Source organism: Varanus komodoensis, unplaced genomic scaffold (assembly GCF_004798865.1).
Source record: "Varanus komodoensis strain SLA01 unplaced genomic scaffold, ASM479886v1 scaffold16, whole genome shotgun sequence".
NCBI classification, from domain to species: domain Eukaryota; kingdom Metazoa; phylum Chordata; class Lepidosauria; order Squamata; family Varanidae; genus Varanus; species Varanus komodoensis.
The window spans coordinates 1,559,789-1,574,851 of record NW_025335468.1 but is presented as its reverse complement, the minus strand read 5'-3'; positions in this window follow the sequence as shown (position 1 = coordinate 1,574,851).

The following is a 15,063-nucleotide window of genomic DNA, read 5'->3' as shown; positions in this document are numbered from 1 at the left end:
TGAGGCCAATCATATGAACTCTTTTTTGCATGGGTTATAAAATGCTGTGTAGCATATTATTATCTCTGCATGATCCAGTAGTTCAGAAAGGAAAGTTGATTCCCCAGAAGACATCTGGGCAAATTGTGAGCACCTCATATGGAAGAACATACATTTACCTCTCATACCATCCTGAGACTCTCAGTAATAGGGGTAATAGGATGGTATAGAAAAGCTTTAAATAAATATAAATAAATATTGAAGGACAAAGGTTTGCATAAGAGAACATCTCAGTAAATGATGCTGTCCTAGTGCTTGGCTGTGCACACAGATGGTCAATACCATCACCACCAATATTACAGTGGTGGTCAAAAGTGTCCAAAGCATGTAGTGCGGCTTTCTTTCTGTTCAAAGTTGAGGTCCAAATATAAGAGGGTTAATCAAGTAAAACTGAAATGTGATCTGGGCAACAAAAGTTGGGTGTAGTCACTTGGGTAGAATGAACATGGCTGGCTTGCTGAAGTAGTCAAAATACACCTCAGGATTTAGAAACATTGAAACAGGGGGTGTCAGAAGGGGTCTCCTGGGCCATCTAGTCTGACCCCTGGCTCCAGCCAGCTCCGCTCATGACATTCCTACCATGTGCATGTCAATATTTATGTATTTGTTTATTATATATCTATCCCACCTTTCTCCCATTGCAGAACTGAAGGGGGCTGCATGTGGTTCCCAGGTGGTCTCCCCTCCAAGCTCAGGCCAGCCCCAGACCTGCTTAGCTTCAGCATGATGGATGCTTCATGTGCCTTTAGAGCATGTTCTGGGTCTATTGCTCTGGAAGGATTTACTTGCATTTGGTTGACTATGTTAAACCCAGAGTATTCTGTTTACAAGTGCAAGTTATTATTTGTGCCAATGCAATTTGAGATCTAGGAATGGATTTTGCCATTGCTTCATCTTCGCAAATGCAATCTAGTATACATTATGTTCCTCATTATGTTCCTCATACATTATGTTCCTCATAGAGTGGTTTTCAATCTGTGAGGCCAATCATATGGTGAGAAGGAAGGACACATGATGTGATTTGATCTAGATAGACACCATGCTTTCACAGAGATCCTTTCAAAACAGTTTTCCTGGGACAAAACTCACTGTAATGATGTGATCCACCTTCAGTTAGTTTCACATCTGGATCAAGCATGGATGAACTCTGAAATTAACCATACGTAGTAGATTGAGCATTGAGTATCTTGTGAGTATGTGATTTTTGCAGAGAGATGTTCAAAATATTTCTGATATATCTGTTGATTTACTTAAACACTTGTACAGATGCTTGCCAGTCAAAATCTTCTTTTTTGTCTTTAAAGGTAATTTCATTTCTTTCTATTGCAAAAATATATTTACAAGAATATGTCATGATTTCCTGAAACAGCTGTTTAGCAAGTATAATTGGCAAAAGCTCAGCATAAGCTGTTATGTTGTGCAGATTGCAGAGGAAGAGAAGAATGTAAAAGTGAATTAAGATGCAACCCTAAGGATATTTAGACAGGACAAGTCCTACAACTTGAAGTTTGTTCCAGTGAGGAGTTGTAGGACTTTTTATGTGTGCTCCTGAGCATCAAAAGGATTGCAGCCCTACTGGATCAAAGCCAAGTTCTTATAGTCTAGATTAGGGGTCAGCAACCTGTGGCTCCGGAGCCGCATGTGGCTCTTTCATTCCTCTGCTGCGGCTCCATCGCTCAAAATATGCATCACAACTGCCAATGTGCGACACCCGCCGGCACGCGATTTATTCAGTTTTTCAACCCCTGGTAGGCCAACCATGGATAAATCCAAGAAAAGAAAAGTTTCAGAAGAAAACAAAACGTTTAATGGTACATGGGCAGATTCATTTGCTTTCACTGCTGACGAGACTGGTTTACCAGTATGCTTAATATGTGGCGAAAAATTGGCAAACAACAAAAAATTGAATGTTGCAAGACATTTCCAGAATAAACACACAGCCTTTGCCGAAAAATATCCGGATGGAGATGAGAGGGAAAAAAGCCATTTCGGAACTGATGCGGAAGGTGGATCTGAGCAGAAATCATTTCAAGAAGTGGATTAAGTCTGCAAATTCAACTGCATATGCTAGTTTTGTGGCCGCTCAGGAAATAGTCAGGCACAGGAAGTTGTTTACAGATGAAGATTATATAAAAGAATCATTCATTGATTTCATAAATGCAACACACTATAGTTTTTTATACATAGCATTAAGGTAAAAAACGATATATGCAGTGCTATCTTCATTTTAGATGTCAAAAGGGCTTTGCGGCTCCCGGTGTTTTCTTTTCTGTGGGAAATGGGTCCAAACGGCTCTTTGAGTGTTTAAGGTTGCCGACCCCTGCTCTAGATTCTAGACCAATGTTGTTCTTATATGAATGGCCAGCTAGTTGCATCTGGAAGCTAGCCAGCAAGAAATACAACTGGTGGAGATCTCCAATAGCTGTTTGTCTCCAGTGACTGATAATCAGAATCAGAGCATTGTTGCCTTTGAATAGTATTCATTCATTTATTTATTCATTTCTATTATGTCCAATTGCCATAAATGGAATTTCCATAGCTAATAATATTATTCCATTCTCCACAGAGGTCCCTAATCTTTTTTAAAATCACATTTGTTGTGCCCATTATTACCACACCGCGTGGCAATAAGTTCCACATATGAAGCAGAACCCAGTGGCAACCACTTGTGCATGGCTGGGTCTGCCAATTGTGTTGTGCAAGCTTAGATCCTCGCCCTAAATGGATTCCACCAGGTTCTTGGTATGCCGCAAAAAGTTAGAGTGCCTCTGCAGTCACAGCAGTTGGGAACAGTGCTGCATCATTTCAGATCTGTCTGATCTATTTTCACATACAAAATTAACTTTATGGTGAAATCCAGACTGGTGAAATCCAGACTGGAAGGAAAACATTTGCTTGGCAGAGTTGGGTGCACAAGCTGATTTTGACTTTGGATCTGTTTGTAGGTCCCAGTAACACCTTCTTGCCGTTCTCTAAGATTATTCCCTGAGAGAGATGATTCTTTTCACTGTAGTTATTTTTGTATGCATCTGCCCCACATCCCCTCCCTTTTCATCACTTTTAAAATGTAAGAAATTCTAGATACTTCAACATGCTCTGCGTTCCCACAGGGGAAAAGTAATCATTTTAGCTGCTCTTTGCTGTACGTACTCCAAGTCTATGATATCTTATCCCAGTGGCATAACAAGAAAGCACACAGCATTTCATCTCCACCTTGTTGCACATTTTTAATTTTTATTTGATTTGTTCCCCAGCTTTTTACCAAGGTGTGGCTTACAATCAGAAATAAAACTTGATTAAAACAATAGTAAAATAAATGCATTGAACCATACCCAGCACTAATGGGGCTGGTCTCTTCCTGAGAGTTGCAGCTGTTTTGCCAAGGCTGCCCCATGCTGCCGACAGCCACCGGCTCCCCCAGCCCTTGAGCCAATGCAGGAGGCTTGTGCTACCCACAGACGCACACCTCTGCATGGACACTTCAGGAACTATTTTCCCCACAGCCTGATAGGGGGCACCCCCATTGCAGGCATCCTCCTTGCACTCCCCCACAGCCTACAGAGGCTACCTCCCCACTGCTCCTCTTCGTCCCAGAACTCTACAGCAAGTTCCACACACACCGATTTGCATATGGCGGACAAAATGCAGCATATAGCAACAGCATGGTACATGTGGTGTCAAGAAATGTCAGCTACAAGGACGGAAATAATATGAGGAGATCAGTTTGGGATGTGCATCATGTGAGATGCCAGTGAGCCATGCATTATACTGACAGTAAAAATCCCAAGTGTACTCGTAGGTGCTTTCTGCTCTTTAATCAGTAACTCATCCATACGAGGACCACAGATCTTTCATGACTTTAAGTTTGTTGAGGAGACTTTGTCCAAGTCCTCCTTGGAAGTCCAAGTAGACAGAGACTACCAGATCACCCTTGTCCACATGTTTATTGATACTATTAAATAACTCTAAATGGATAATGAGATGTGATTTACCTTTACAGAAGCCATGTTCATTCTTTTTCAGCAGGGCTTGACCTTCTCTATGTTTACCTTACCCAAAATCGACATTAAGCTAACCCTGCTGCTCACAAACAACAAGTTGGATAATTTTGTACTATGCTTGAGGTAAGCCAGTGAAAAGATGGCATAACAGGGGAGCATTACTGCCACTCTGATATTTGTTAATGAATTAAATATTTAATTTGGACCCAGTTCTCCAACCTGGGTTCCAACATGTTCTAAAGCCTTGGTTAGTCAGTCATATTAGCTACACACAGTTCCAGTAGTGATACAACTTGTAGTATAAACCTTGGCTATAGACAGGTACGGATGGAAAAGAGGTGACATGTTCTACTGTGCCTCCACTAAGTGAAGAGGATGTGCACAGAGCAAAGGGTTAAGGCTGGGTTTGGGGTAACTCTTCTAATGGCATGTAATGATTTGGGTAACACTTCATTTTCAAAAAATACAGAACTGGGACAGGTTGTTAAGTTACATCTCTGATGCTTTCTCTTTCCCATGTTATTGCCCCAATGAAGGAGCTAATATTTAGGAACAAGCTTGTGACCAAATTAATTCACAGCAGGAAACAAATCATTTCTTCAGGTTTAAACCTGCATCTGCTAATGCCAGGAACAATGTCACTAGAAAAACCATAAAGACAACCAGTGCCTTTCACAGGGATTGTATCAAAGATCTGAGATTGTCAGAACAATAGGCTTATGAAATTTCATTAGATGCAAAAGGCTTGCCAAAGGGAATCCTGTGCATAACATATTGCGCCAGCTTGCACAACACAACAGCCCTTTGTGGGTTAATTGACCCCGGAGGAGCTGCAATGTGTGCAGGACACCATTATGAATATGCAGCCCCAAAGTGGGTTGTCATGTCATGCAATCCTTACCCATGTGGATTATTCGAGGGTTCCACAACCCTTGCATGACCCAAAAACAAACCATGGGGTATCAGGAAATCTGAAATGGGCTTTGCAAACCTTTATGGATGATGCTCAAAGTCTCTGAGACTTCAGTGTGTTCTTCCTGCCTGGGAATTTGAGCAAGGGGCATGTTAGCCCCACTCGCTGTGAGGGAAGTAGAGCAAGAAAGTGATGCTGACACATGCAGCAGAACGTCAGGTGGAACTGAGAGGGTATTTGGGCACCCTTAAAAGACTGTCTCACCTTCCCCCTTCTCCATGTGTTCTGAACAGCGGGTGCCCCCCACCCCGCCACTCCAGTTTGCAGCATGGGCTCAGCCATGTACTGGTTTCAGGATATAAAACCAGAATACAAAACCTAGTCTGGCCCAGCTGGCAGGTGTGGTGCAGGTAGAAAAGGAGAAACTACCCACACAAGTACAGAGGGTAGGGATGCTTACTCAGATCCCCTCTGGCAGTTCATCCGTTTTTTTTTCAAGGATTGCAAGCATTTATTCTGTTTTGGCTTCTTCTATTGCCAGAGCATTCCTCCTGACAAAGGAGAGAGCCGCCCAGATGAGATGGCACAGGATGATCAGGTGCTTCCCTCAACGCACCTTTAAGGTGAGCAGGCAAGGATAAGCACAGAGAGAGAGGAGGCTGCTCTGGCAGTCAGAGCCACCCTGGAAGCTCCCATGCCAGAAATTCTCTCAGCTTTAATCTGAAGTTCAGGGCTTCTTCCTAAAGAGCTCTTAGCTTGTGGCTAAACATGTTTGTTCTTATTTATTAGCAAGGTGCTAACAAGTACAGACACTGTGAGAATGCCATGCCACTGGCACTCACAGTCAGGCCGTACTACTTAGGATCATAAAATCTCTAAGGGCTTACACTAAAATACCTTAGTAGTAAAATATTAAAACTATAAGTGTGCCCTCTCACTTACCAACAAGCACAGTCACTGGGGTAACTGATGGCATGTTCTTGATGGTGCCACATGGGCTTATGGCCTGACTGGAGTTCACTATGGGAAGAGCTTTCAGTGTGGTAAGCCCTTTTCTAAAGAGCTTCCTGCCTCTGGAGGACAAGCAGTCACCAACACTGTACCGCTTTTGGTGTCTCTCAAAAACATTCATAGTTCCTGGGGGAGCACATCCCACAGTTTAAGGGTAGCATGAGCTCTTTCATGCCTCTGCAAGATAGGCCCCTGCAAGTAACAATGGCTTCAAAAGGGATTTTTTCAAACACTGAGGACAAAATAGTATCCTGTGGCACCTCAGAGAACAACCCAGCAATATTCTCTGAACTCTAACCCTGTAAGTAAAAGCTGAACCACTGTAAAATGATCTCATGGAGGTGGTCTAGGAGAGTACCTTAGTCAATGGTATCAAAAACCAGTAAAAAAAAAAACAACAGAGTTTCATTCCCCATTTCTCTTCATCAGGACTATCCAGGCCAATTCTATTCTGAAATTGGCCTTATTCTCAACCCAGACTGAAATACGTCAACTAAAACAGCTTCATTCAAGAGCACATGCAGCTGAAATACTACCTCTCTCTCAAGTGTCTTGCCCGAATTTCTAATTTAATTTATTATGGTCATAGACCAGCAAAAATAAATGAAGGTCAACATAAAATGAAGGCTAACATAACAGGTTAAACAATTATTTTCCAATTAAAATAACAGTTCAAAATGCACTTAAAAACAAAAAGTAAGGAATGAACACTAAAATAACTGAGGCCACAAAACTAAAACGTATAATGTCACAGAGATAATTGGTAATACAAATAAAATCTTTGTTAAAATTCACTACAATCCAGATTGTATACAAGGAATAGCTCTATTACTAAATAGCATGAGATTTCCTTAACATAAGTATTGCCCTGCAGAAACTAGCTACCTGATGTGTGATCTTAGCATCTTTATCTGAGAGAAGGAACTCAAGTTTAGCTTATTCGGAGAGAATCAGATTATCCTGAAAAAGTAGAATAATAAACTCATTATGTGTCACTTTGTAATATGGGCACGAAAAAAAAATGTTTTCCAAAGTCTGAACCTCCTTTATCTGGCATGAACAAAGCCTTTCATCAAAGGGGATGTTCTTGTATTTGCCTTCGAGAATGGCAAAAGGAAGGGCAAAGCATCTAGCCAGGGTAAAAGCCCTTCTAGCCCCTTCGGCTCCCAAAGGTATCAAATAGTCTGCTGGTTCTGCACAATATTTAGCATCTACTCTAACCTTTGTATTTGGTAAGCTGGCGTGATCAGTCTGACGTTCCACATGTTCGATCCTCTGCTTAACTAAATTTTTTGCATGGTCTAGTTCACAAGAGAGAAGCATTTGTGGAGGAAGGCCAATTCTCTGCAGATGACTCTTGAATGGCCTTCAACCAGTTTGACTGAAAGTAGGCACAGAAAACTAAGGGGAAAAGGCCTTTTGGGTTAAGATGTCCCTTTGGCCACATATATATATAGGCAAAATACTGACCCAGTCTTTGACTTTTATACAGCCTGTCTCCAATCTTACCCTAGCATTTGACACACACCTAGGGACCTGCAAAATGGTTCTTAGAAACTTAGATTGGACTCTTTTCTGTGGAGCAAAGCACGAGCTGGATGGTCCCATAAAGGAACCATAGAGCAATTGAGCCAGTGCCTTTGCCTTAAAAAGTTTAAGAGCTGCAGGGACAAAAAAACAAAACACAAAAAAACCTTTGTACTTGGTGGAATTTTGCAATACTGTTAGCAGATATTTCTCCCTTGGCTGCAGCATAACTGCTGTGTTGAGGCCTGGAGCCTGAGGCCTACAGGACTACACCTAGATGTTTAAAGCTATTAGTTTGTTGAATAGAGTGGCCATTAATCGACCATGACCAGATCTTTGGCCTGCACCCAAAAGTAACTGCCTTGGTTTTCTGGTAGTTAATTTTGAGGGAGTCATTTTCACAGTATTGGGAGAACTTCTCCAGAGCCCTCCTCAGGCCAACAGCGGTTCTAGAGAGTAGCACTGTGTCATCGGCATATAATAGCACTGCTACTGTCCTATTAGCAATTTTAGGAGGATGAAACGCGGGTGAGTTTAGCCAGCTTATTATATTAAGGGATAGCCATTTTGCTTACTCTCAACATGTAAAGTTTGTATCACCTCGCTTTTCATTTAAAGCTTGGAAAATTTGATCCCATCAGAAGAGGGAACTATGCCAGTGAACATCATCCAATTCTGTGAAGAAATAAAGAATTTACTGGCAGTGCCATTTTAAAAAAATAAACTTTAAGAGTACATAACACAAAAATGCTGACCTATAAATCTGAAACTTTGAGGCACAGACATAGTATTCCTCAAAGTTTTATCCAATTGTTATAAAGAAAAGCATGGTGTAACCCATGGGTCCTCAAACTACGGCCCACAGGCTGGATCCGGCCCACCATGCCCATTTATCCGGCCTGCCACAGCTTGACATGCGTGTGCAGCAAGGTCCCAGCTTGCTCGCAAGGAGATCATTTTGGACTTGCTTGGAGAAAAGGATCTCCTTGCGAGCAAGCCGGCACCTTGCTGGGAGATCCTTCTCTCCGAGCGAGTCCAAAATGATCTCCTTGTGAGCAAGCTGGCCCCAAGGCCAGGAAATAGTTTTGGACTCATTGGGAGAAAATGATCTCTGTGCACGCATGCCCCTGCCTTTCTGTGCACACACATGTGCCCCCACCACCCCGGCCCACGCCCCCCACCTGCACCACCTTGGCGGCCCACACCCATCGCTGGCACCTTTCAACTGGCCCCCTTTTCAAAAAGTTTCAGGACCCCTGCTGTAGCCATTTCTTAATTTCTTGTGATAGTCAATGGGAAACCTGGACTATCAGATTTCTCAAATATTCAACCTGGATTTGGTACTTGAGTTCAAGTGGATGAGTAGAAGTTGGTCTGAGCCAAATCAGGTTGTTTACCAAGGCACCCAAATTGGGGTACAAGTCAAATATTGTGTTTGGCCTACACCCTAGTAAATACTATTAAAATATACCTCATTACTATATATTTCTGTTATGTTGCCATGTTGGATAGCCCATCTTTTTTATTTTATTAAAATTTTAAAACTAATACTAAAAACATTAATCATTACATACATCGGATTTACTGGGTCAACCCCCTACTACATAGTTTTTAACATTCTATAGTCATATTTAAATCAGTTTATAATAACTTGAAAACCTCTCTAAATTTACGCCAAGTCCCATTCCTCCAGCCAATTATAAAAAAAATCCCAAGTTTGATAGAAGTCAGTGTCTTCTTTCTCCTTCAATGATAAAGTCAATCTATCCATTTCTGAGCAGTCCAAGATCTTTCTTAAAATCAATTCATTGGTGGGTAGCTCCTCACTTTTCCAACATTGAGCAAATGCAATCCTCGCCGCAGTGATTAAGTGTAACATCAAGTACATTTCCTGTCTATTAATGTCTTCCGGTATGATGCCTAACAAGAAAACTTCAGGTTTAAAAGCAAAGGGTTTTTGTAGTATTTCCTCCAGCCATTTATGTATTTTAATCCAATACTTTTTTGCATTATCACAAGTCCACTACATATGATAAAAAGTACCCACTTTATGTTTACATTTCCAACATCTATTTGACATATTTGGAAACATCTTAGCTAATCGACTTGGCAACAAATACCATCTATAGAACATTTTATATAAATTTTCTTTATATGAAGTTGCTAATGTTACCTTAATATTTCTCTCCCATAGCTTTTGGCACGTTTCTAGTTCAACATTATATCCAAAGTTTTGTGCCCATGCTATCATAGTTGCCTTAACCTGTTCCCCTTCCATTTTCCTGTCAAGTAAAAAATCATATAATCTCTTATTATTTTCTCATCTGTTTTAAGCATTGGATATCCCATTTCTGTACTGCAATAACTGCATGGGCTCTGAAATCAACTGTATTCCGTTAGGCAATGGGATATTTAAATCAGCATATATTTAAAAGAATTAGCACACAAGAATTAGCTCACAAGGATTAACAATGGCTTAATTCTGCTTAGATAAGAATACCAATCTAACTTTATTGTTTTTATATTTGGAAAAGAAGTCACACAAAGATAAGCAAACAAAGAACTGTTGTGGCATCATGCACAAAAGGGTGTCACATTGCAACATGAACTTTTGTAGAGGAAAGTCTTATAATATTGGGAAACACTCTAAAGATTTATGATTTTGACTGACAGGTTGATTTGGACGACTTTATCACAGAAGGGTTTCCCTAAATGACCTAACTTTATTCTTTTCAGTGCCAGGCCAAACCCTTTTTATTTTCCCAATGTTTTAAGACCTGGCTGTTTTAATTGGGGTTTTATTATTGCTAAATTTTAGGAAGCTGTGTTTATTTTTTTTTCTTTTCTTACATTTTGTATTGTTAAACCATCCCAAAACTTCAATAATGGGATGGTCTACAAACGTTTTAAATTAATTAATTAAACTGAATGACCCAGCTTTTTTCTTACGTTCAAGGTGCTATTTGGATAGGCACACAGAAACCAATTTACCTTGTTATTTTTGTGCAGCCTATGTGATTTGTAAAAAAAAAAGTTTAGCTCATAGCTTGTGCTGTGATTTTTCTTTTACTGAGTACAGCTAGATTTCAGTGTCTATCCATTTCATCTATCCATTTAGCAAATACTATTGAAAAGTTTAAGCATGTTTCCACATCTTCAAAAATATAGATTTCACCACCACCACCACCAGTGTTTCTCCAGGCCACATAAATAGCCAGCAGAACTCTGGAAAAGATTCTGAAGACAATGCAGAAAAACTACCTCATGGAGACTCCCAAGGCTACCAAACTGGGATGGCATCAACATTCATGGAGAATCTATAATGGACACAATAAAATCTCAACCATTCCATGGATATTCAGTTCTTCCATCCCAACCAGTCTATATATTTATTTGGTTTATATTTGATATTTCTAGGCCATCTTTCAAGGAAACTAGTCAAAAAGGTTTTGCTACAATTAAAAATACTAGTATAAACCCAGTTGACATAGTAGAAAACATAATTTATTTGTTTGTTTGTTTAAAGTTTTTATATGCTGTCCCCTTGCTACATAGCCTCAGGATGGCTCACAGAAATAAATAAATAAAACAATTACAATTAAAACCTGGAAACACACTGGCTGTACAATTAAAATCTATAAATATTAAACATTATTAAAATACTGTTTGAATAAAAAGGTCTTGGCCTGGCACCAAAAAAACAAATAACAATGGCGCCAGGCAGACCTCTCTGGGAAGCGCTTTCCACAGATGGGGAGCCACCTCAGAGAAAGCCCTCCTCCGGGTGGGTGCTTTGCTTCCTGATATCTCTTATGGAAGGCTCCCGGAGGAGAGCCTCTGCTGCCGATCTCAAGGGGCGGGAGGGCAAATATGGCCATAGACGTTCCTTCAGGTATCCAGGTCCCAAGCCATTAAGGGCTTTATAAGTGATTACCAACACCTTGAATTGAGCCCGGGCTTCGATGGGAAGCCAGTGAAGCCAGTAGAGGACTGGGGTTATATGAGAATAATGCCCAGTCCCCGTCAGCAACCTGGCTGCTCTATTTTGCACCATCTGAAGTATCCGGACTGTTTTCAAGGGCAGCCCCACGTAGAGCACATTACAGAAATCCAACCAGGAAGTAACCAATGCATGCGTCACTGTCACTAGGCAGTCGTCACATATAACCTACATAAACACAGACTTTTTTTCCTAAACTCTTCACACAATTCCCAAGGTTAATGAAATAAAAATGCCTTTGCTTGCCTCTGATGAGACCACAGAAAAGCCTTCATGGACTATTCATTGCAAGCTGAAATGCTGAGGTTAACAAGGTTCAAGCGGAACCAAGCAGCTGGTGAGAACCAGACTGCCCCTGGTTTGGGGGAGACACTGTAGGTCAAGGAGAGTCAGAGAGGTGTGACTTCCTCAGTCCCATGGTCTGATGCCAAGTTGGATGAGAGGACCAGTTAGGTGGTGTCCACTGTTCGTGCTGTCTGGCCCACAAGCAGAGCAAACTTCCCTGAGGGTGCAGCCAACTCCATTTGCTGGGGAAGGGAGGAGGGAAATTCAGATTGAAATCTGGCATGGACAAGAACTAACTGCACAGTTGGAGGATCTTAACTTTTTTTTTTTTTTTTAAGTCAGAAGGGGTCTTCCAGGCCATCTAGTCTGACCTCCAGCTCCAGCCGACTCTGCTTATGACATGCCCACCATGTGCTTGAACACTCACCGATGGGGCCTCAACCACCTCCCATGGTGAACTACTATGAGAATTTAAAGTAGAATTAAGTAGTGGTAGATTGCAAGCATTGTACAAAACATTACTCTCTGACTGCCAGGGAAGCCACTTACAACCGTTTATAAGAGTCTGTTTACTTATTTCACAGATAGTTATCACTTGCCAGCAATACAGGTTATTGCAAAATGTAAGGCTCCAACAGCAAGTTGATAAGTTGGGTTGATTAGGTCACAATCTTATGGGAATACTGTAAACCACCCAGACAGCTTTGGATACTGGGTGGTAGAAAGATTAAATGTAAAAAATAAGATAAACAGAACACTGTCTCAGAGACTTATAGGCTTCCATCTCTTCTGCTCTGCATCCCCCCCCCCCCCCCGGCCTTTTCAGGCCCCAGGGGAAAAGGGTTCCACAGCCTCAAGGGACCTTGTGGACTGACCCTTCCAGCCTCCTCCCCTTCTTCCTCTGGAATGCCCCCCCCCCGTTTCCCCCTCTCCAAGGTCACTTTCCTAACCGCAGAGAGCAGCTGGGGCAGTTCTTTCTGCACTGGCTTTGTGACAGCAGGGGAGGGGGACAGAGCTGTGAAGCTGGAGTGCTGTCTCCAGTCTCCAGGATGAGAATCCAAGCTATTCTGAGCATGCACACACCCAGGGGCCATCTTGTTCTGACCACTCTTTCCTTTCTGTTGGAAGAGGAAAATATTCCAGGCATGCAGAGAGTTCTTTTTAAAACTTTATTGCAATAAAGGGAACAGAAACAAATGGTTTCCTTCCCATTTTTCTGTTCACCTGAGCAGGTGAACATGCTCGCCTCCCCCTTTTGGACCCTGCTCCTGGTCACTTCTTCCCTCCTCATTTCCCCTGATTGGCAAGGGTACTGGGAGTTTACAATCTTTCCGCCCGCCTACTCCGCACTACTCCAACACCGGCTCTTCTTCCCAATCCAGCCCTGCCCCCGGTGGGCTACAACAGGCTCATTTTGTTCTGCCAAGCTTGTCAATAAACAATCAGGAAGTATTTGGCCCTCCTGCCTACATGACTGTTTCCCCACACCTTGTGCCATCTGATCTTAGCCCTTCCTTTCCTTTGGGCTAAGTAATTTTCTTTGTTACCTTTTTAAATTTTTCTACTCCCTTGTTTCAAATCATCCTTTCACATCTATCACATCTACCTTGTTTGTACAGGGGCCATAGGATTGTTTCATCCATCAATTAAAATACATGATAAAAAAGCTGCTCCTGATCAACGGGGTAGTGGAACATATCCACTATTTCTGTGGGTTGTTTTAATCAGAGTATTAGGACATGCTGGATGAAAGACTGCTTCTTTCCAACGGTTGCCTGCTGCTACATATGCATATGTGCATGATCTAACAATAAAGGACTGCATCCAGTGTTAATCTAATTTAAGATTCATTTACTTCAAAAGGCCCATCTTAAGTCAGGCTAACAGTGGATATTACTCAGCCTGAATGTCTCTGTTGAGCTGTTGTTTATTTTTGTGCAAAGAAATGCTAATGGAATCCATCCTTCCAGTAAACTCAGAGAGTTAATCAACTAAGGGTGCAAGTTTATGTTCTCCTTATGTTGCCTGGCAAGGCACCGGATTATTCAGACCCCCAGTTTGCAGCCTTGGAGCTCAGGCTCCAGAGGCTAAGTCTGTCCCCTTCCCCTGCTCTTACAACCAGTGTGGAAAGAACAGTACTGGCAGCCGGAGCTCGGAGAGGAGGAAAAGGAGCATGCAGGGGGCAGAGCTGGGAAAAGGCTGCAGCCAATGGCTCAGCACCATTTTCTCTCCCCTGCTGGTGCCACAGGAGAGCCTCCTCCTCTCCCATCCCTGCTGCCCAGGAACGGCCATCTGGATGAAGGGCATGGCCTGCAGCACTGAGGCAGTGGAGCACGACACTTCCACAGCTTCCTCCACGCACTGGATGCTCGGAAGCCTCTTGTTTTGAGCCCTTGTGCATCTGCAGCGAATGACACTGGATTGTGCCCTTAGATTCCTATAGTCAGATCTTACCCCAGCAGTAAGAGCTAGCAGCGCACTCCAACCACAAGGTTCAGTTCAAACCCCGAGTTGCTCTTTCGGAAAACTTCCTGACAAAGCTTGAACAAATTTGGAGGGCAAGCTTTTTGAGCCAGATTCCAGCCTAAACCTTGATTTAGAAGCCCATTTCCTCGTGCCTTCTACTGACTTATTTTAGAAATAGGGTTACACTATTTTTAAAGTAGTCAATACCCATTGTCATGCTTTGAGCTTTGTACATAGCCCCTGTGAAAAACCCTGGCATAAAGGTATCATTTCTGAACATTTCTGTTACTTGCAGTATGTCAGAATCCCGGAATCTCAATTTGAGAAGAGGGAATAAAACTCGGGTTCGTGGGAAAGATCAAGCGTCCAGACCATCTTGGCTTTACTGTATTACCCAGGTTCCCACGGTACACTCATGATAATGCATTACCGTGCACACAGAGGTAAACTCTACTGCAAAGCTTCAATACCATTACAGGGCATTTATACCCTCCCAGGTACAGGGCAATTGATGACAGAATGCAGAGATTACAATAAGATTCTGAGGTCACCACATACAGAACAGATAAAGAAATGTCAGTCAATCACACTGTAACAATGAGATTAAAATATTTCTAATTGCCTGTATTGACACTTGAACCCATCTCCAGGTCAGCTCAGACATGCAAATTCAAGCTACTAGAAACTATTCATGATAAGCTCAGACCCTTATCTCGACTCTAAACATTCTGCATGATCAGGGCACATGAAGCCCTCTGGGCTATCAAAAGATTATTGTAAACTGAATTCCAACAATGACAATTTACAATGTATATTTGGAC